This window comes from Orbicella faveolata, unplaced genomic scaffold (genome assembly GCF_042242905.1).
Source record: "Orbicella faveolata isolate gen_17 unplaced genomic scaffold, um_ofav_v1 contig_24, whole genome shotgun sequence".
Lineage (NCBI taxonomy): Eukaryota > Metazoa > Cnidaria > Anthozoa > Scleractinia > Merulinidae > Orbicella > Orbicella faveolata.
In genome coordinates this window covers 19,709,322-19,729,853 of record NW_028301552.1, presented here as the reverse complement: position 1 = coordinate 19,729,853, position 20,532 = coordinate 19,709,322, and the positions used below count along the sequence as shown (strand labels likewise).

The following is a 20,532-nucleotide window of genomic DNA, read 5'->3' as shown; positions in this document are numbered from 1 at the left end:
TATAGCGGAGCTCCGGCGGCCCGAAGGGCCGCCAAGCGGAGCCCCATACCCATATAGGGAAGAAAAGGAAACCCATGAATTGATTTTCTTATGGTATCATGGCTAGCGGTATTGCTCGTGGGCGCGTACGCACGACGGCGACGACGACGACGACGACGGAGTCGCGCAAGATGGCGGCCATACTCCAGCTAATAGGTTGACAGAGACATGCACCCTCGGTTTGTAGCGGGAGAATGCCATTTTTCTTGGCGGGATTTTTAAAGAAAAACGATAGCGGACGTTGATCTAATATTTTTAAGACAGGGTTGCACTGAAGCAAAAAACAGAAAGCAAGAATTAACAGGCAAAGAAGTAGCGAAGAAGATTGCGAAAAAGACTGAGCGGGCCAGCGCTGGGGAAGGAGGCGAGACAGTACTGAACAATGCCGTGAATTATAGCTAGTCAAGGGCTAGAGAAAGGAGGTGAAATAATACCGAACAATGCCGTGAACCAAAGCTAACGAGGGCTATAGAAAGGAGGCGAAAGTACCCGACAAATTGATTCAGAAGACTGCCGAACTCCCCATGGCCAAGTTCAAAATTCGCGCGAACGTGATGCTGTGCAGCCGTGCAAGAAAATTCAAAAGTCACCTGATTTGGTCAGGTGATGAACAAGAGAAATCAAACGTGCCCGAGTGTTTTAGGGAAATTACAAAACAGTAAAAGTAGCGGAAAGAAGTGGTTGGTTCGTTGATCTATCGAAAATATAACTTCAGTTCAGTCTTCACAACTTTTGCTGCAAGTTTCTGCCCGGAAGATTTACACTGGCCGAACTGAATTGCCAACTTGCGGTAAGTGACTTTTGTTGTTGCGTTTGCTATGAAAATTAACAAGTTGCCTCGGCGATATAAGCTTATTTTCAATTGGAATCCATTAAAAGTCTTCCTTATTTGAAGCCATGCTGTAAGAGATTTTAAAAATTGCATCGTTTTAATTTCGCTCGTCTCTAAACAATAACACGTGGGTCGCTTTGGAGGTTGCTGTAACTTGTAAACAAATTAAGTTTTCTGTCGATTTTCGTCGTCAACTTAAGCTTATAACCTCACGTCTAAAAATAAGCTTAACCAAAACCGTACTTGTAAACACGGCCGGGCGAGTTTTGAAGTTTTCTCTGAGTTAGTTAGCACTGCCGCTTCGTAGACTGCTAAAATTTCTTCTTCTCTTGTTGAAAACCAAGGAAGGTCTACAAACCATTTTAAGCCGAAGCGAACAGGATTTGCTAAATTTAATTTTGTTCCTATATGAATATTTGCATATTGTGATTACAAAGTATGGAGAGTTCCTCGTTTTGTTAGTTCAATTTATTCGGTTTGGCGAAATGCTTTTGTGAATTCCGAGTTTAATTTGGTTGAAGACTGGTAAAGCTACTGCCAATAAAATGACTGCAAAGCTAAATTATGCCGTCGGCAAAAATACAGACTCTCAGTAATATTCGAATTTAAGCGTGAATAATTTTTAAACTTTAACACCGCAAGCTTAAACGAATTTTCTTTATCCTCTCTTTTATTCGGTCACCTTTCATTGAGAAGGGATTTGCTGTTGATACTCGAGCTCAGATGTAGTGATATGCATCTTGTGTTTATAATGTAGATTTCCTCGTTTTATTTTGTTGGCTGTCCAATTAGTTCGGTTTGGTGAAATGCTTATATGGTCCAAAATGTCGAGTAGACGATTATGCATGGCAATCCTGTCTGCAAATAAAGCTCTGCTTTGATTTTGATTGGCTATTTCATTTTATTTGTGCCATTGCTTTTGGTTGGGGGTACATGGATCCTATTTTCTTAATAAGAGGTTATTCCCCAATGCGGTATTTACACTTAATATGGAAATGTTCCTAAAAAGTGAGATGGTACTAATTAACTCGGTAAGTTGAACAGTGTAATAGAAGTTCTTGCCCTGACCATTTCTCGGTAATAAGAAGAACTTTTACATACATATATACACAATTTAGTTGGAGAGAACATTGATCTCCTATCTCCACTCTCTCTCTCTCTCTGCTCTCTTCTTCACACTAATTTTTTATTAACTAACTTATTAAATGAATGTCACTGACTGTTTTCTTTGTTGTGCATGCATACTTTTTTGCTCATCGAAGAAAGTTTCAGTTTCTTCCTGGCTGTACAGTTTCCTTTCTCCTGTCCTGTACCAATGCGATTGTGATATAACTTTGTGAATTCTCTATTCTCCTTGAATTTTATCTCATCAGGTTGATAGAATGCACTCTCAGAATGTTCCATCATTGTCTTCAGTCGCTACAATTTTCCGGAAAAAAGCAATAGTTTTCTTAATTTCCTTTTACTTTGTGTTAGGACTTTTTAGCATGCCTGTAATTGGCCCATGGGCATTACGGGAGAATAACTTTCAAGTAAAGAATTACATTCGTTTTAGTGTTGAGTATTTTAAATTGTTATGAATTAGGCATTTCTTTTTATTTTTTATTTTTTATATTTTTTATTTTAGTCACACGCAATGTTTTATGATTTTACTGAGGTATACCATGTAAATGTATTAATAATGCACTGGAATTGGCCAATCAGAGTGTGCATTATATCGGCTTTAAACACAAACCATATATAATAAATGACTTGTATGTAAATTATATTTTTATTACAGAGAACTGGACAGGGCAAGAATTTCTTTTGTGAATTTATATATTAATTCCTCTCAGTGCTGTCAAAATGTCTCAGGAACCTTCATTTCTGATAATCTATTATTTTCCACCATACCTACAGCACAGAAGCTCACCAAATCCTAACTGATAACTAACATGTGTGTATCTCTAGCCTTTGCTGTGTGCTACATGTATGTTCTGTTATCCTGCCTTAACTGCTAGAAACAATTTTGACAGAGCTGTTGCAACAGTTTCACTTAAATTGAATTCCAGCAACAGTGCTACATGTAGCAGTGTTATTGAGTATGAACTTTATGGAGGATTTTAAATTTTTATTTTTTATGATTACAGACGACAACAAAATATACACGTGTATACATAACCTGATGTTGGTGTTGGTTACAAACCGTAGTTGATAATGGTCATCCTATCACAGGGAAGGGAGAAAAGTTCAGAGAGTTTAGAACATTTCTTCCCCCAGCACACCTTCTGTCTATAGGTGCAATAATTGAGAGGTTATATATATATATATACGAAGAGTAATGTAAAGTTACTGTATAAACTTAGCATTAAAATCTGACATTTGAACGCATCCTTTGCTAAAATTAGTCACGATTTAATTATTATCACTCCCTGTGAATTCATAGAGATTCCAGAGGCAAATTATCACCTAATGTGGAAGTCCTGTCTTCAAGTGAGGGAAAATGACACAAAAGAGTTACAATGAGAGTAAAAAGAATTGTGAATGTTGATATGGTGTACATTATACATCATGTAAAGGTATTTGGTGAGTGCCAAAGGCATAACATTCCATGTATTGCTTTTTCAGGACAAAATATATAACGTTTTAAAAGGTGTGATCAGAAAAATAATGAGTACATTGTCCAGGCAGCACCAGTTTATGGACGGCATATGCAGACAGTGAGAGGAACTGTAAACACTACCACGTAAGTTAGTTTTATGCTTATGACTTCTTGTTCTTGGATTTTGTGTCATTTCATCACAAGAATAGGTAATGAAAGATGCAATAGTTGTTGCAATATATTTTTGAAGGAAAACTTATAAGTCTGCCTACGCTGGATAACAGCCATGTGTAAACTGAATGTGAAGCAAACACTCTGTTAAAGATGGGGCAACCCTAAAACCCAGAAACTGGAATCCGGAATCTGGAACCAAAAACCGGAATCCAGAAACTGGAACCGGAATCCGCAAATCAAAGAAAATAAGTTCTTCAAATACACGAAAATTGTTTTGCTTAGCTTTTCGACTGTAAAAAGTAAGCTGCCAAGTGAAAAGAACCTCAAACTTAACCTTTTTTGAAACAAAAATTCCCCGTCAGTTGAAATCATGCAACCGTTATTTTTAGTGAGGGCTATGATTATGAGAATCTCAGTAAAGTGCGTCTTAATTTTATTCCAAGCACCTCGAGAGTGTCTAAAATAAGCTTGCTGGTAATTGCCATTTTGTGTAATAAGTGATCTTCAATTTACCAGGAGTATAAGTTTATCCTTTATGTCTAGTAGATACTGAACAAGATAGAAAATGTCATAGAGAACAGGATATCCATCAGTGGCAGCCCCCTGTACATTGACGGTCACGCCCCCCACTTTCGAAGTCCAAGGGCTAACCCATCTGGTCTAAATATGAAATTTGATTTTTCCAACAGATACGAGACCAATTCCAGATTAACACAATTTCCACACTGATACTGTGACAAATCAGCCTTTCATATTCTTGGCGGCCATCATGTTAAAACAATTTGTAGAAATGTTGCACACTTACTTCCGTCTGCTTCTCACTTGCTAACAGATCAGACCACATGTTGTTAAAAGATGCTAAAAGACTGCCAGAAACTCACTGCAATAGCCTATAATAGCTTGTTGTTAATGTGCTGCTCACCAGTCTTCTCAGAGCAATTTGATCTAGACAAGAAGCAGGCTCTCACCAGGGCCAGCTTGAACAAAAGATGGGTAACTTAGCCTATGAGCAGGCTCTCATGTTTGGGCTGGGGGCGTGAGTGGCAAAGCCGCATGAAGGCTCTTGGTGACATGCCAATGCAGAAAAACACTAGACACCTATTTAGCCTGCTCAGACACTAGAGACAGATACTAGAGCCTGCTCGCTGGTTATGAGTAACTCTATCCACCCAAAAAATCAGTAACCCTGACTGGATAGTGATGTACCCAATGGATAGCTTTATGCAGCTTTTGAACAACCGGGCCAGATATATAGCTAAGGGTTGTTCAGAACTAGTCAATAATTTTTTTAGCAATTAAAGTCTGTGGCTGAAGTAAAGCCAGGAAAATAAATAACAACAAAATAATTTTTGCTCACATTTATTTATTAGACATTGCTGAAGTGAATTATTTCTATCATCATTCATAATATCTGGATTTCAGATTCTGGTTTTTGGTTCCGGATTCCGGATTCCAGATTCTGGATTCTGGATTTCGGTTTCCAAATTCAGTGTTTTAGGGTTGCCCCAGATGATGTATGTGCATATGTTAATCTTGAATAATCTGAAATTTCAGAGAGTTTAAAAATATCATGTCATATCTGTGATGATTCTGAGGTGGAGGGTTGTTACATGTACATGTAAATGTCTCATGCACGATTTTTCACTCGTTATGATTCAGGTGCAAATAGTTTCTGTATCTGTTGATGTGCAACAATCTACACCAATATTTCAACCTAATAATGTACAGTGTATATTAATTAACCAAATTATGCTGTTTTTAGTTGACCAGTGCTACTACATAGTAATGTGAAGTTGAAGGGCACAAATTTAAAAACACGCCCAGTGTCAACTTGTCAAATATATGAACTGGCCAGACAGTGTAGATTAAAAATTCTCTGAAAGGTAAGATGTTTCTTAAACATTATTTTGTAATTAATGATTTCTCAGACATTGTTTTCTTCAAGAAAAGATTCATACCCCACATGGAGGTTTTTTCTCTATTAGAGCTCTTGATTCCTGATACTTTAATTTGGAATTTCTAAAGACTGGCCATGAATGGGTGTTGGGTGTCAATACCTTCTGGAACTGCACATTCATTCATTGAGTAAGCAAGAACATCAGTATTTATCCTGACAAACTCTGATTTTCTTCTGGAAGCTGAACTCATATACAGTTGTGCAGTTATATGTACAACCAAACAGCCTGGATGACCCTGTGATTGGGACTGTGCACATTGTTGTAACCCTCAATGTTCCAGTTTCTTGTTTGAAGCAAATTTCATTTGCTCTTGAAAGCAAGTGGCGAAGTTCATAACAGTTATGTAAGTTTGCTTTGTATTTCAGGGCAGAGCCTGCCACAGTGAAAGTTGGAGTACCAACCCCTAGCATTTGATTCACTACTAACACTCAGTAAACAACTAACAATGAAGTACACTGTATATCAAAGAAAGGAATTACATGCCTGTTCCTGTCAGTCAATATATGAACAGTTTACAGATGGGGAGCCTGTATTAAAACATCAAAGATTTTCAAAGCAACCATGTCCTGGTGAGATATTTCTGAGGAAATATAAATTTAAGGTCCTTATGATTGCTTATAGGCAAGGATTTTTATTGTAAACAATATCTTACTGAGTGTATTTTTCTTGTGTACTAATTGTTGTAGAACACAGACATCACTGTTATGACAGAGATATTAATTTGTGAAAAGTTCTATAAACAAATGCATCTGGGAGCAAATTAATTTATCATGGATGCAGCTTCTGAGAGATCCCCAATATTAATGGAACATACACTGTTCATACATGTAAAAGAGTTCAGTAATTCATTACTTATGATTGTAATGCTTTGTTTGGTTTCTCTGTATTTACAGACAACTTGATGGGATTATAGATTCTGCACCAAGTTCATTGAATAAACTGACTTGGAGGTTCAGTTCTGCAACCCATCCTGTTTGTAGTAATATCATAGCTGCAACATTGTGACAGATACACTGCATTACAGTATTAAGAAACACATATTAACTAATTATTTTTAAGTTCCTTTTAAATTAATCAGTTTTTCTTAGAGATAATTTACTCATGGTTGAAATAATTGGCTTTTTGGCTTTAAAATGATATTTACTGAGCTTTTAAATCAATTTTGTGATAATCTGCATTGGACATGGCATAAATTGATATTTTGCCAACACGAAATGGAGAACTGGGTCTTAAGCAAAGTTGCAGGATTAGAATTTTTGTAGAAAGAAAGGGTTGAGAAATTTGTGACATTCTACAGACAGCCTTGCCATTCGCAATGTCCGATAAGGTTAATTTGTTCCATTCTGTTGTAGAAATAGTGTTCTCTAATTTATAAATTATTTCAATCTGTTGTTTAAATGATTGCCTTATAACCCCATGTCTGGCTTGGTGCATGTAGGATATTGATGTATTTTTTAGCCATTTTGCTGTAAATTATCTTAATTGATGTGTCAATCAAAACATATCTTGGAAATGCTGGGCTCTTCAGACAAATGTACCTATGCCTGATAACCTTGGAGTGCATTTGGTTGTGTAGTGCAGACAAAATACATGTACATAATAACTTCCTCTTAGCTTACTGATAATTCTTGGTATAATTTAATCATAGCAAAATTAATTAATGGAACCCAATAGCAGCTCTTGTAGTCCACAATGCCAGTCGAGAAAAAGAACAAATCACATTGAAATTGAATAATAAAATTATAATTAGAAGCCTATGCAAGTATTCATGATCAGCAAAAAAAAATATCGTAAGTACCATTCATGCGAGGGTGATTTTGCTTATTGCAAACCCTTCCAGCAGGAGGAGACTCCATACAATAGTGAAGATGGCTAAATGTATCTTTGGGGACAAGTTAGAAAACAAAACTTTCCAACTTTTCACCTATGTATACTGTTTTGGTATTTTTGTGAGATTTCATTTGGTAGAGATTCAGGGACTGAGTATATTGTAACCACTGCATTTCAATCAGTCCCCACAACAAAAAAATGTGTAAACTTCTTTTGTGTGGGAGTCCCCATGTTAACTAAGGAAGAATATAATGATCAATAACAATGCCTTCTTTCTGAATAAGGTAGGAAAGAACAAGAAATGCCACCAAAAAGCAGAGAAGACAGTTCTGTTATGTGATCAAGATTTTTGGTGGCTTCCAAGAAATCCTTGAAATCATGGCTCTATATTTCATAATCACACCATCTTACACCTTGATCTGCTGATGTAATACTAGTTCCGGCTGAAACTATTGAATCATTCGCAATTTACCTCATACATGTTGGATTATTTTCATTAGTAACAACATTCCGAAAAATAACTGAGGAGCTCCGCTTTTAGGCTGGCCTAAATCTTTATATTAATGATAATTGAAAGAGATGTGAAAGGGGACTTGACACCATCAATAGAGTCATTTTCGAAGATATAAAATCAAATTACCAAAGAGATGATGATTGAACGATTAAACGAGAGCAATTAATAACTGAGAGGCTTGTATTGAGGAAAATTGAGATGGCCTGTATTCAGTAAGCTTGGAACGTTTATGCATCCATTGGCGTAGCTCGATTAAAGAGGTAAAGGAACTATCAATAGAGGAAGGTCATCACTACTTTTGTGTCTATCCGTAAGAGTAGCTGCCGGGAAATTGCGGAAACTTCTAAGATAAGGAACAGTAACGGATAAATTTTAAATTCCGAAGATGATTTCTACTAATCAGAATCTAGTTACTCTCAATCTCCTGTCAATTCTTGCAAAAAAAATGATTTTAGCTCTTCGTACATTTCCCATCACTAAGAAGTCACACCAGGGCAGTGTCATTACAAGTACTTGTTCAGACCAATTTAACAATTGTCTGGGGCGAATGAGATTTTCCCGTTAAAAACCTCTTAGTTTAAAATAAAATCAGAGCAAAATTTATACCTAACCAATCGTTGGCCAATGAAAGCACAAGATATTTAAATTATTGAAAAGAAGTCCCGTATGCATTACGATTAAAATTTACTTGCCTGTTCAGCCCGTGGAAAAATGGCCTTCACTTCTTCAACCATCAGGTAGTGATGATAATCGCGACTTCCATAGCAAACTATTCCCAACACCAGCATAAATAATGCGAAGAACGTTAAGGACTTGAATGCCGACAAGGTTCTAGTCTCCTTGTCTTTGTACTTTTTGTACCATTCCAACTGCATAGCATCCGGTAAGGCTCCGTTATAAATTTCAGGTGGTACTTCATCCTCGAAAGACTGTTTTTCAGTTCCTGTAAACCTGCAAGAAAATTTTAAAAACATTCTTAAGCAGGTTACTGGATGTTGCACACAACACCAACTAAGTCGTAAGATGATTTTAGTATTTTTTGAACTATAGTAAGCGTACGAGTTACCGTAGCTATATACGTTGTAAGGTGTGTATATTCACCGGAAATGTGACAGTCTTGATATGCAAGATGTATCGAGTGGAAAAGCGGCAGAGAGAAAAAGTGGCACAAGAACCATGAATCCCTAAGACCTTCATTTAACTTATTAGCTCCTGTTGAGTACCACAATTGAAGTCACAAGAAACGTTATATTATGTGACTGGTACTTCACGTTGTCATCTGGATCTTCATCTTTTCAATTTTTTTTTCGTAGATTTTTTTAAATTCTAAACTGTTTGTAAATTTCAAATCCATGCTGAACGCAATATCAAAAAAACTTCAAACTTCTCAAATGTCTATACTAAAAAATGTAGTTCTCTGAATACAGGTTTGTAGCCAGTTTATTTTTTTTAATTGTAGAAAAAAAAAGTTTCAATAATGTCCAGATACATTATTTCTTGCAAACTGAAATGATCAACGTGAAAACGACGATGTTTTAAAGTTTCAGTAACGAAAAATCATTAATTTTTATGTCGCTTTCTGTGTACCTTGTCTTCCCCAAGAGTTTAAGCCCCTTTTTACGTCTTCGAGATTAAGAATAAAACATGTAACAAAGTATGGGTATACCTCTTTTTCGACGAGAGTCTTTCTTTTGTCTGTTTTGCCTTTGTTATAACAATGGCAGCCACAGCTGCTAATATAACATGACGCACAGGTTGAATGGCAAAGAAGTCCATTGTTATTGACATAACGATTGATGAAAGCCATTCATCAGCTGTCTCTTTATGCCACATCAGGCTGTAGAAGAATACAACTGTGGCAGAGGTTATGGCGGTGGCGAAACAAAGAAACCAAGCAACGTAGACAAAGACGTGGTGTAAACGTTTGTCATCATCATCTGAACCCTGTTCTTCTGTTACTTTATATACCTTGCCACAATACCTGCCGACAGTTGGCTTTGAGTTTTTAAAGATTGCAACGATAAGAAAATTGATGGGGGCTATAATCAAACAGCTCTGTAATGTTATTATGACTTGTCTCATCGAAACCTTCAATGGACCAATTTTGATAGCACCCTCGGCCTCGCTACTCAAATTGAAAAACATTGCATTGACAAGCATAGTGGTGGATACAACGCAAAAACAGCACGTGACACGTTGTACACGAGTAAAAGAGCTTCCCGGACGTTTAGTAACTGACGACATCCACAAATGACTCTCATAAAGAGTACCAGAGAGTGTCTTGCGAAACGCCTCTTGGAACGCAGGAAGTGAATTTGTCTTTTCTACTGAGAGCTTGCGGACAATATTCCCATCATCTTTGTCGGAAGAAAACCACTGATTACATATCAACTTCCATTCTCTACTAGTCTCTATTTCCCTGACAATGATATGGTCCAAGAACCAAGAGGGACTTTCTCCAGAGTTGTCATGCCAGATATAAGCGTGGTGCAACGTTCCAAGGGACGTTGAAAGGGGCATAATATACTTGTCAACACTGCCGCGGGCAAGGAGAACTCGTGGAGGATCAAGGTCTCGACACACTGTGATCGGTCCACTATTACCAGAACTGCCATGAAACACCATGGTAACCTTGGCTGTGGTTCCACTGTCTGGCCACACGCCGGTACTAATTGTCAGCTCATATTGATGGGAAATTAGGTTCCCTTCTGTTTCCAGTACAACTTTGGGACCAAGCTGGTTAAAATAAAGGAATATCCTATCAGGAAACAGGTGAAAGAGCCGCACGTTTTGAGTAAATAGATGAAAGCGAATCCGCTGATTCAAACTTTTGCTGATAGACAAAATATATTTACATCGGATAAAGTTTTCTAAGCACTCATATGATCTAAGTATAGTATTTGAACTAGATAAAGAGAAGTTTTTGAAGATTTTTGAGCTTCTCGTTACCTTGGCTTGATCTCTCCTGTCTGCTCTCTTGGCAACGACGATAGCCATAAGATACAACAAAAAGACGAAGATGACAGTAAGAAGAACGCCAAAATTACCAGTCTCATCAAGGCGACTGAGCTCTTTGAAAACCGTGTCCATATCAATGGGGTTCGGTGCTACCAGAAGTCCTCCACCGAATGATGTGAGGTGGTTACACAGACAGAGAAGACGATGTTTGGTAGATTGAGGTCCAACCTGTAACGTCAAAGAACGTGAGTATAACTGTCTACGCTGACCTGTAGAATTTCACCCTAGTTCAAATATACATGTGACATATCTAATTCCATATCTTAATTTTTTAATGGTATATTGCCAAACCACGGTGACCAGTTCCCTATTGGCATTATAGCTTTTTTGGTAAAGTGTATTTTTTCAGGCATTCATTTCACAACTGCTTAAGGTGGCCGACAATAGCTTTCATCACTTTCCATCACTTATAATTTGATGGATCAATACTACCACTCTTTGTCACATGATCTTACAATAATGGCATCACACAAATAAAATTCTAATCAGGCGGTTGAGGGCCACCTTAAATGTTTTGGAAAAGTAAAAGTTTGTCTTTGTTGTATTGTTACATTAAGGACCAGATTATTCCGAAAAAGGCACTTTCTTGTAAGGACAATAACATATGTACCTTGCAACCTTCTGTTATCCATTTCTCTTGATCATGAGACCAAAATCGACAGCTGAGTTCAACCGTTTCAATTGTGTAGTTCATGTCCACAGCCGGATCATAAGGTGGGATGCTGCTCTCTTTGTATACTCCTAAAGGAGGTGGAGGGGTTCTTGTCTCGACACACGACCGTTTCGCTCTGGCAGTACTAAAACAAGACCTCTTCTTACGCAGAGGGTAGTTATCAGCAGAAATATTTCTCGAGTATAGGATCCCCAAGTAATACACTCCAGGTATTTTGAGAATATCACTTGCCAAGAATAGCTGGTGTGGATGACGGGTGCAGTTGTATTCGTCCTCTTCGTCTGTACCGGTGCTTCTTGTGCATGAAGAAAAGTCTGGGACAGTGTAATTCCTGTCATGATCTTCTACTGATGGTTTGCTTCCGAATTTCACAAAAACGTTTAAACTGTCCTTTGTTGTTATTGTTATCTGGTAAGAGGCTTGTACTTCGGTCACGTCTACTCTGTGGTACTGCATATGCTCAGGCTTTACGAAAGAAGCTATCTTGGCGGGGTTGAAGTCAGTTCCAGGCGCTTCTTCACTGAGTTGAATTCTTAACTGTATGTCCGATGTAAGATTTTGTACTTTAAGGACTTCGCCTGACTCCCCTCTCAAGTCAATTTCAAGAACACGCGATGTGATGAGATCTGCACTGGAATCCCAATGGTAAAAGTTAACAAGCGACGAAACTACCTAAAGTGGAAGTACAATATTGCCATTGAGACAAACCTACTCACTTTTCACATATAGGTTTATAAATTAATAGTTAGTTCTTGTTGACCTAGCGGGAGTCTCTATGGGAGAATCGTAACCAAAGTTGTGAGTATGGACCAAAGTATGCATTCAATTCCTTTAACCTCTTTACAATGTTTACAAATGTTTACAAACGTTCAACTCACTCTTCGTCTTGCATTGACTGCTTTTGACTTATGGGCAAGCGAAGACTTCTAATCTCAATTCCATACAGTTTGGCCGGTGTTAGCCGAATCGCACTATGTTTTGCCCTTTATTGCATCTTTTTCTCAGACAATGGGGATTAAAAGTTAAAACAAAACGACCAAAAGAATTCAAGGCTTGTTCAAGGGCCCATTAACCGATCTCTTCGAGCCGTCGCTAGGGAAGATTTATTCTCATGTAACCTCATCGTTTTTGGTTAGTTCAGAGTTATTCCACGGGTTTTAACTTTTTCATGATCAGTAACACTAGTGATGACGTCTCAGGCCACGCCAGGCTCCCAGGCAAATTACTTTATCGGTTTTTTTTTTTTTTCATCGATTTAATATCTTAATTTAAATCCTCATTACGCTATGCATAGATTTTGTTTCATTTCCAAAAGGTCAGATTTTTAGAGAATTTCAAAATTTAAAAAAATTCGTAATTTTCTAAAAAAAAAGCATGATTTCGGAAAGGGAATGCATAACTATGTTTCCAACGTTGGCTTTAATCGAATTCCGTCGAAAAAGACAGGATTTAGTGAAAAACCGAGTTTCCTTTAGCATTTAAAGAGACCGGAAGTGCGCCCGATATATATTGGAAGTTACCCTATCAGCGCGTGCGAAATTTACATTACCAGCGCATTTCGGTAAGATCAAACAAAGCCACACGGAGTTAGTTTTTCTTCTTTCTATTGCTCTTGTTTTTCTGTTTTTCCCTCATTTTGTCTTTGCTTGTACTTTTTCTACTTTGCATTTTGTGAAACATAAAGAAAAAACATCTTAAATGTAAACGAATTTGCTAGTTATTCAGTTGTTTTTATTTTCCGCGCTCAGGCTGACGTAAGTAACCGGAAGTGAAATTTTCACCTCATTAGCAACGCCTGCGAGCGCGCGCATGAATCGGTTTATGGGCCCTTTAAGTAGCCAATCAAATTGCAAGAAAGCCAGTGAGATTTAATTACAAATCGCACAATTTACACTAAGTCATCATCACATCATTTTCTGTTTTGCATATAAAATGAGATGTAAAAGCGTTTCCGTTCTGCTTTTTTAAGAAATCGGCCTCTCGATCAATAAAATATTGTTACTGTATTTCGGCGATTAAATTGTAGGATTTCAAAATGGATGTGATAAAGTGGCACTTGAGCCTTGTGTCTTGCAGTTTTGGTCTGTAATCATACTTGTGATTTCAAATTCAAAATGATTTTAGACCAAATTGCGCTCTACTCAGTTCAATTGCCATTATATATAGGTGGGTCTGGATTGGACTGAGCACCTGCAGGTGCGACCTCAAACTTTCATCAGAATACCTCTACGTCAACGAACTTCTCAAATCCCGACAAAATCCGTTTGAAATCGGCTGAGTCGGGCAACTGAACGGACCCGGATTCCAGAGTCAGCCTGGATCCAGGTACTCCATCAGGATGTAGTCTGGCAACCAATATTTCAATGACTTCAGTATGAATAACAGTAGCTTCTTCGCCGATCAATTTCTCCTCTGCCACGGTCCTCATTACTCTGCGAAGAAGCCTCAACGAAGTGAGCGTCTCAACACTGAGAGCCTACAGCGAAAAAGCTCCCGATAAGTATTTAACAAAGAAGTCAAAGTTAAGTAGGATGAAAGTCTTGTATGTTGTTTCACCCAGCTAGCAAATGTATTCTGGACTTTTGTAAAAGAACTATCACTTACAGTTATATTTGCTCCGCTTCTACTTGAGGAAGCTTGAATGTGTTTACCCAGCGCATAAATAAGATTAGTCTCGGCAGTCTCAAGGTACAACAGGTCCATGACATCTCTCCTTGAGCTAACATTGAGCAACAAATCTGTCAGGTCCTGCAGCATCTCCTTGATAGATTGCTGCCAAAGAAGAACGGAATTAATGTCAGGAAATTCTCATCGCAATTTCAATTGCAATTAAAGAACTGTGCGCGTTGCCAATGCAGTACTACATCAACTATCTTTGAAGGCAGATTCATTGGAGCTTCTCATCCAATGGTGAGGTACTGGATGCTGTCCAATGGCAGTATAATACATAGCATCCGGCATTACTTTTCACAGTCAAGTGAAAACCGTTCTAGTAGTTAGTATATCTAGACTGCCTCGATTCTTCTAAGAAAAGATGATCCATTTTGAGCGCACTATAGATCAGAATCGATATGGAAAACGTTTTGAACGAAAGCAGAGTTTCTTTGGCAGAGTTTCACACACTGCCCTGAATGTCCGAGCCTCTGGCTTGGATATTGAGTGAAACTTCATGTCGCGCATTGAATTAATAAATTGATTGATTGATTAATTGATTGATAGATAGATTGACCGATTGACCGATTGATTGACTAACCATAACTTCCTGTTTTAAGTCTGTTGGATCGTCCATCGCGAGCGACATCACAGAAGAAATCTGGACAAGTTCTGCCAGGTCATAGATTTCAACTTCGCGTAGTTTCGTTATAATCACCTGCTTAATCTGAAACACATCACAACTTGAATTCAAAACGATTTACTCTCAGTACACGCAATGATTGATTTCTGGTGTAAGTGATGTAATGGTTTTGCCAAAATTTTACAAAATCGCCTAAGACAATAATGAAAAGAAAGAAAGAAGTGTTCTTAGATGGATATTATCTAGCGAAGGTGCTAAGAAGGGGTTTCTACCTGGCTTCTCTCCTCTTTGTTAACAATCTCGCTCTCCTGTAGTTCCAAGGATTTCAATACACCAATAGCCAACTGAGTGGCTCGTTTCAGATCTCCTCTGTCAATTTGCGCGCAAAAAGGACCTTCCAGAAGACGAAGTGTTTCAACAGACGCCTCTTGAGTACTTATTGAAGGCCAAGGAAAAACCTGCAAACTCAAAGCAAAGTAGGTTAAAGTCCTAGTCTATTTCATTTGTAGTTAAGATAGCACCCTAAACACCACAAACCTGGACGTCTAACGAAGTGTTTTCCTGAGAACCAGTAGGGCTCGTTGCACCGATATGGATTGTTAGAGAGTTATTTTTCAAAGGATCACCCGGTGGTAACACAACTTCTGCGTGAGAAGAGTATCCATACCACAAAATGGTAGTTAGTCCTTCTGCTGAGAGAAGCATATAATCGTAAAGAAGCGGCATGTTTAGATCATGCCAGTTGGTGCAAGAAAGAGTGAAGGATGTTTCAACAGCTACTCCTGATGATGGGTTTGCATTACATGTGATCGTTTCTGTTCCCCTAGACTTGTCAGTAGTGACATTGACAGGGTTACTCTGTACTCCTCGTCCTTTGACAGTAAATCCTGAAATAGAAACTTGGTAAGTTGTACTTTCCTGTAGGTCTGAGATAACCATATCTCGTGTTTCTGCTGAGGCGATAAGATTGCTTATTATGTTTGAGTTCCGTATCACAATCACACGATATCCCAGAATGATTCCATTTTGAAAGTCAACTGGAATAGATCCCCAGTGAACTTTGATCTCCGTGGAACTTATATTGTATCCCAACACATTATCTGGTGGAGCTCCTGGAACTTAATAATAACCATAGTTATAATTGAAACCAAAACCCGACAGACATCAAAAGATGGTATTTAAACACTAAAATCACAAAGCATCATAAAACCTAACAGCTAGCCCGCATGCAGACGTCAACTATTTGCTGTTACTTTCTGTCAAGCGAGGTAGTTTATCGTGCTGCTGCATCCATTTGTTTCTCTGGAATTCAGAAACCGTGCACTGACTGGTTGCTTGACAATAAAGCATTGTTAGAAGTCGACTGGCTATCACCAGGGGTATCTAATCGATGACATCAATGACATCAATGAGTAATCGATAGGTAATCGATGGGTGACCAGTTGATTAGGCATTGATTATTGGGGATGATAAATGAGTAATCGATGAGTAATCGATAGGCCACAAAATTTTCAGTCATCGATTAGTCATTGATTGCATCGATTAGTCATCGATTGCATTGATTATTGGGGATGATGAATGAGTAATCGAGAGTAATCGATAAGCCACAAAATTTTCAGTCATCGATTAGTCATTGCATCGATTAGTCAATGATTTCATTATAAACTCAGTGATATAATCTCGTGTGTATTTATCGAATATGAACAAAGTAACAATAACTTATTCAATTTAAATAGATGTTTCTTGCTTTATTCTTTGTCATGTTTGGAACTCATGCATTTGAAGCACCGGAAGACGTGTTGCTTGCACTACCTCTATTATTATCTCCGGCCCATTCCTTTTGTTGTTGAACCAAACCTTCACGGTACAAAAAAGCAAGAAATTTGTAATATTAGCGTAGAATGATAGTCGATGAGTAATCGATGGGTAATCGATGAGTAATCAATAAGTCATCAATGAGTAATCAATAATATCAATGGCTGATTAATGTCATCAATGAGTAATCACCGACATCGATGAGTAATCGATAGGCCACCAAATTATTGGCCAGTTGATTACCCATCGATTACTCATCGATTATTCATTGATGTCATTGATCATCGATTAGATACCCCTGGCTATCAACTCGAGACGTTTGACATGATGTATGCGGTTTTATGCAATTTCCAACGTGAAAGAAGGTAGTACACGTCTGCACGTAGAAAACATAAAAGTCAGATTGTTAGTGTAAATATACTTCCCGCACAAGATATCTCGTCAACTCTTAGTTGTAAAGGCCAACAGTCCAAGCCTGCTCACGCTGTCTCGCCCCCAGTCGCGTCTCGTCCACTCCTCGACAATAGTCGAGGGAGACTGAGTAAGACTCCTCGGGGACTCAGGAAGATCACTCCGCGTTTCCGTGTTTTTTTTTTTTTTTTTCATGGAACTCTCAAGAGACGACAGAGTACAAGTCAACTGCGAAGTGAGATTGTTCGCCTAGAAAACAATCTTGCGTTCTTATCGACTTCGTTGTTCAAATAATGATTTGAAATTGTGTCTTACCATCTTGTTGAGTGCGGACAACAACACTACTGCTATTCGTTTCTCCTGCCATTGTAAAGGCGCCTACTGTCACATTATACTCCGTGTACGGTTTGAGATTAGTCAGCGTTACGGACGATTCATTGGCGCCTGTTGTAACCAAAGGAAAGCTTCTACCGTCCTGTCTGACGTAGTAAATGTGAAATCCTTGCAGAACGCCAAACACATTACTGGTGGAGTTATCAAATGTCCACTGGACAGAAATAGAGGTGGAATCGTGAGACTGCCCTGAGACATTGGGAGAGTTGGCAGATGCTGTAATGGAAAACAATTTCAAAAACTCTTTTAAAAATACATACTAGTAAACTGCATATATCAAAACGCTATACACGTGACGATATAGAACAAAAGGAAAACATTTATGGTTACCAAATACCTATCTGTCTCAAGTATTTAAGAATACTCCAACGAGATACATACAAGAACTCCCCTAGGAGCTTCTAAAATTTATCTCTTAATAATAATTGATATCAATTAACTGCATTTAATTGATTGATATCAAATATTGATGGTCACTCAATGACATGTGGTTTTGTTATATCATATTTGATTCCAACAACCAATTTCTTAAGCCAATCAAGTAAAAAAATGTTCCAAAACAAGGCAAAACTACACAAACATTAAAGGTAAGCGATCAGTGAAAACATCACTCTGACACTCAACAGCACTAACTCGGCATATTAAGGAAGATCAAGTTTTATATAAAAAACGCTCAAGTCTATATGTTATAACAATTTTCTACATGCACATACGGTCCAATAATTGTTCACATGGTACTCAGAAACGAACTATGGTCACTTGTTAGATGAGGAGTTTTAAGACAGGCATATGTTTGTATACAGATGTAGATACATCTGTCTGTATTTGCAAAAACGTAGTCACATAATCTGACTTGTCACTGATAATCCTGATTCAATTCTGTCGTAGAGCTAGCTTTCCACAAGGCTTATCGTAGTTCAGGTAAAAGGAAATAACTCTCCTGTATGTCTTTTGAGGGCAGGAAGAATAAATTCACGGTCTTTTCATTGAATCCTGAATTGTATAATTTAATTAAGAGTGCTTTTAACATGAAATTCGAGTCTAAATCAACACAAACGAACACATGACAAAACCGCGGCGGAGAGCTGATCTGTAGCTTCCTACATCGAAAATCGATTGAACTTCAAACAAACTAGGCCACAATAAGAATAAGCGAAGACTCCACATGTTGTCGTTACGTCAATTATCGACCGGAGGCCATGCAAATAAATTTCTTCCGCGTTTGCGAATCAGATTAAGTTCTGATAGTTAATTAGCTAGGCCGAGAACGCTTAAAATGGATAAAAACAAGGTGATGCTACTCACGATCAGCGCTTGACGTGATGTTCTTGACTCCGTTCGTAGCCATGTTTTGCTTAGAAATAACAATGTCCCAGATTCACTTGAATTTCATCGAGTGTTAGCCGCATCAAAGTTCAGGCCAAATAACATCAAAAGCAGCTAGAAATGTCGGGTTCATTGTATTTCTAAGCCCTAACTGATGCGGCTAAAGCTCTTTGCTGTCTAAAGCAAGAACAACATTATCGCCACAGTGCAAACGGCCTACTCATTACGGGACTAAGTGTCGACCCGTTTATAGACATCTCAGGGCCGTTTCATGTACGACAATGGACGACGCTTGCTGGCAAATCGTTAGACTTGCACCTTCATTGGACTTAATGATGTCCTCGAGCAGACTTCCTTTAGACAGCAGTTATAGAAACATAACTGATTGAGCGCCCTCTCCGAATCACCGCGCGAACTAAAATTCAGACAAGTGAAGCCTGGGCTAAACTTAAGAGTGCCTGCCTGTAAAAATCAGACAAATTCTTAATTTCGCGGCAAGGGTCGAAAATTCGATTTCGCTCATATTCTTATAGTAGATAGGCTAGGGCATGACAAAAACTACTGGATAGTTTTTTTGGCAAAATATCCTTTTATTTCAAAGAAATATGCAAATTACCAAATTCCGTTAAAATCGTCATTTGACGCACCATTTTATTAAACAAGTTTGAGAGCCTCGCATGCAAAACCACATCATTCTTCCGTCTTTAAAACACTCAAATATTTTTGTGCAATGCTTAAATGTGTACTGGGTTGATTTTAGGGAATGTTGCGTTGTCTTTTTGGGTGCAAAATAATTAAATTTCGAAGACATGTATTTCATTCACTTAAAAGTACTTCGTGAATATAATTAATTTTCACCATGTGCGAAACCTTCAAATGGATTAAGCTTCTGGTGGTTGAATCGCAGAAGGATGGTCTACAGATTCCTGTAAAAATTTCTTTGGGCAAATGATTGTGAGCGACGCGAGAGCTTTTCAAAGTACGTTAAAAATGCAAATATTTGACCATCAGTCGTCAAATTTCAAGTTACGGGTTAGGCGTATATTTTAACATGCGCCCCATGACTTACCTATAATAAGTTGAAATAGACACAGAACTGATAATTTCGAAATTTTCTAACCTCGTTTGCTGTAAAAGGCAGGTCCATAGACGATTTGACGTGTTTCTCTCACCATTCGTTGCACATAAAGCAGAAGTTTGCTTTTGTTTACATAACGTCCGATGTACATCGCCAGCTGTCAACCTATTATTGGTCGAATACCATGAATCTGTGACCCTCTTTCTGCGCATATGAACATCACTGCCTCTAAGTCAGAAACGACTGAGTCATTTGTAGATAGTTGCTTGCTTTGCACTGCGCCAAAATATTACGTTTGATCGATTGCTGACCATTGCTGAAAAGCGTGTCAGCGCATCACAATCTTACAGCCGTTATTTGTTCGTCACACAATGCTGTCGCGGCATATGCTGCACATTTTGATCTATTTTGTATAGAGCACTCTCAGGATTCAGGGCTCGAAATTGCGACTCACTGGTCGCCAATGCGACCAAAAATTGAGCACTGGCGACTAAATTTTCAGAACTGGTCGCCAGCTGGTGACTCGCGTTTTGTCCGATAACTAAAGAAAACCACGACACAACTTTTGTTTTTAAATCTTTATATTAGGAAATCA

General features: G+C 38.2%; 2 long non-coding RNA genes and 1 pseudogene across 2 annotated transcripts; 2 read left to right on the top strand and 1 right to left on the bottom strand.

Moving 5' to 3' along the window:
* Nucleotide 1: 1 nt before the first annotated feature.
* Nucleotides 2-4,944, top strand: LOC149110800 (uncharacterized). Its single transcript, XR_016207774.1, has 2 exons — nucleotides 2-829; nucleotides 3,001-4,944. It is a non-coding gene; the product is annotated as an uncharacterized LOC149110800 (long non-coding RNA).
* A 273-nt stretch (nucleotides 4,945-5,217) lies between these two features.
* LOC149110799 (uncharacterized) lies at nucleotides 5,218-7,341 on the top strand. The gene is made up of 3 exons (XR_016207765.1): nucleotides 5,218-5,509; nucleotides 5,950-6,153; nucleotides 6,478-7,341. It is a non-coding gene; the product is annotated as an uncharacterized LOC149110799 (long non-coding RNA).
* Nucleotides 7,342-9,242: 1,901 nt separating this feature from the next.
* LOC149110798 (polycystin-1-like protein 2) lies at nucleotides 9,243-18,881 on the bottom strand (annotated as a pseudogene).
* Nucleotides 18,882-20,532: the final 1,651 nt, after the last annotated feature.